Here is a 3067-nt window from a genome sequence, read left to right on the forward strand (position 1 = left end):
CTGTGCTTGCAAAGCACACTCTACACCCGCTAAGTTTGGCCCCCAGCAATGGCCATATCTAATAATATAATCAGAAGTATATGTACAAGGTCTAAGCAATTGCTATCAAAATCATAACTGACAGGCTGGTGTGACAGGCCACAAGAGTGTGATGTGCTCTTGCAGAGGCCCAAGCCTGGTTCACAGCACCCATGCTGGGTGGCTCAGAAGTGACTCTAGTTCTAGGGGACCCCCAGGTCACCTGATGCCTCTAGTCTTCATGGCCACCTGCATCCATGTGCATATACCCACACAAAGACACATATTCACACACATAATTCGAAACATAAGTCTTTAAAAAAAACACTACTGACTTTGTCAGAAATTAAGAGGATTCACACTTCCCTATTTCATAATGTCCTATAGAAGGATTGGCCTATAAAGTATTAAGGAACAAGGACAGATAATACAGGCCAAAGGAAACAAATCAAGAGTGACAAGTACACACCTAACAATCCTGACCAACAGATCTGAACAAGATGGCCAAGACAATCCAAGGAGGTAAAGAGCACGCAGGTCAACCAAGTCCAGCTTGGTGAACCAATTCACTTATTCAGTCTTACTTGCAGGGACGCAGACACCTCAGGCGCTTGCTATGGAATGGTGGGGATCTGAGTTCAAGGCACAAGAGGGCATGTGAAGCTGAGCGCGTGTCCACCATCCCTGCTAATTACATCAGGATGGGAAGTAGGGACTGGGGACTCTTTGGAGATCAAGTCAGATAGGTGGTATGCAGAGCAGTTGAGAAGGGACTATCTCAAAACAAGGTTGTGCTCTGACCTCTACACACTGTGGTATATACAACACTTCATGAACGCATATGTAACAACGCTCACAGGAATGTATATGTGTACGCACACAAAACTGTGATATGTAAATACATAACAAAATATTCAGTCTTTGAAGAAGGAAATTCTACCCACTTCCCTCCATTTACCACAATGCAGGTGAGCCAGGTGTGGTGATGCACACCTTCAGACCCAGCACTATGAAGGCGGTAGCAGACAGGGCCCTGAGCTGGAGGCTAGCTTGGTCGATACAACAAGTTCCAGGCCTCCAAGTCAGGGCTCCAATGTAATACCCTGTCTCAAAACAGACAAGCACAAAAAACAAAGGAACAATACTATAATGCAGATGAACCACAAACTTGAGGAACAAATACGCTAGGCATTTATAGTATGAGTATATAGGACTCGTATTAACAGAGCAATGATGGTTGCTGGGACAAAGCTCATAAAAATGGGAGTTGTTCAAGAGAACAAACTTTCAACTCTTAAGTTCTAGAGAAGTGGCCACTACAATTTACAACGATGTAGCACCCCACACTTGAAACATGAACTGTAGATAGACCCTAAGTTTACTCCCTCCCTGTCTGTGTCTCTCTCAAATATGTGACAGTTTAAAATTGTGAAAAACATTACACAAGTTTAGTTCTATCAAAGACTATACTGTGTACTTAAATATAAGCAAATTTAAAATTTGTCATTTACATGTTAGTTAAGCACTAGGGCTGGACATGGCAGCATATGCCTATGCCTGGCACTTGAAAGGCTTAAGACAGGAAGATTCCAAATTCAAAGCCAGCCACTAACTCTGAAACAAGACTATCTTTAAAAAACAAAAATACACAGGGCTGGAAAGATGTCTCAGTGGTTAAGAGCACTGACTGCTCTTCCAGAGGACCCGAGTTCAATTCCTAGCAACCACTCCATGGCTCATATGGTGCTTCATAATCATCTATAATGGGATCTGATGCCCTCTTCTTGTGTGTCTGAAGACAGCTACAGTGTACTCATATAAATATAATAAACCTTTAAAAAACAACCACCACCAAAATACACAACCAAGGAGCTGGAAAGCTGGCATTATGATTAAGATCACTGCTTGATCTTCCAGAGGACCTAGGTTCAAGTCCCAGTACTCACATGGTAGCTCACAACCATCTCTCTATTTTCAGGATATCTAGTGCCCTCTTCTGGATTCCTCAGGCACCAGGCATGCATGGTACACAGACATGCATATAGATAGGCAAAAGATTATATCCATAAAAATAAGTTTGTTTTCTTAAAAAAAACATACAAATTACTCTAGGTCAAAAGAGCTGTGGTTTTTAAGAAGTACTGTACAATTTTATTGTTTCTGTAAAGTCACAGGACCAAACTTACTGTTTAAACATTTATCTTAAGATTAAAGCTCAGACGATAGCTTTTCACTTTTCTACTCTAATAAACACAGAGGACCTGGGTTCAGATGCCAGCACTCACACACTAGTTCACAAGCATCTATAGCTTCCATATTAGGGTTTCCAACACCCTCTCCCGGTCTCTGTGAGAAAAATAGGCATGCTAGTGGCTGGGTGCATGTACATGTTTGCAGGTAAACACTCGTGTACATAAAATCTGTTTTTACAAGATAGAAAACAGAGGCTTTTATAAGTGATTTTCCCTGTGACAATTAAATGTAGAATGGTGCTTGCTTTTGTCCTCATCCATGGGAATTGGGTAGAAACACAGAAGTAATCAGGTTACTCATGGGCCTGGGCTGTGGAAGGGGAGGAAGAGGGAGGAGGAGGAGAAGGAAGCTTTCCTGTGCTCCCAGTTAAGCTCCTGCTGGCCTCAGAAACATTCTGGTTACCATGATAATGTAACATCTGGGGTCTCAGTGGCTTAGAAGGCCAGCCTTGCACAGGACATCACTGTCAGAGCTCTGTGGTGTTCCACAAGGCACTCCCACCACACAGTGGGATTCATTACTAACAGCTGGCACCAGCTGGCCTTGGGATGCAGAGGGGTTTCAATCTTGCTTGCATAGACTGTGTTATTTAGGTGAACACTACATGGCCTGTCAGTCCTACACTACTACTAGCTGAGAGTGAGTTTTATTCCACTTGTCCCAGGAAACTTCAGCCATTGACCTGAGTTACTGTGGTTTATTCCCGAGCTGAAAATCACACTCTGCAATCAAACCATAACAGCGTGTTTTAACAAACTCCGTTCTCATTCTCTCATTCTTTTAACATTACACAGAA

The sequence above is a fragment of the Mus caroli genome, unplaced genomic scaffold (assembly GCF_978045245.1).
Source record: "Mus caroli unplaced genomic scaffold, Mus_caroli_1 scaffold_12, whole genome shotgun sequence".
NCBI classification, from domain to species: domain Eukaryota; kingdom Metazoa; phylum Chordata; class Mammalia; order Rodentia; family Muridae; genus Mus; species Mus caroli.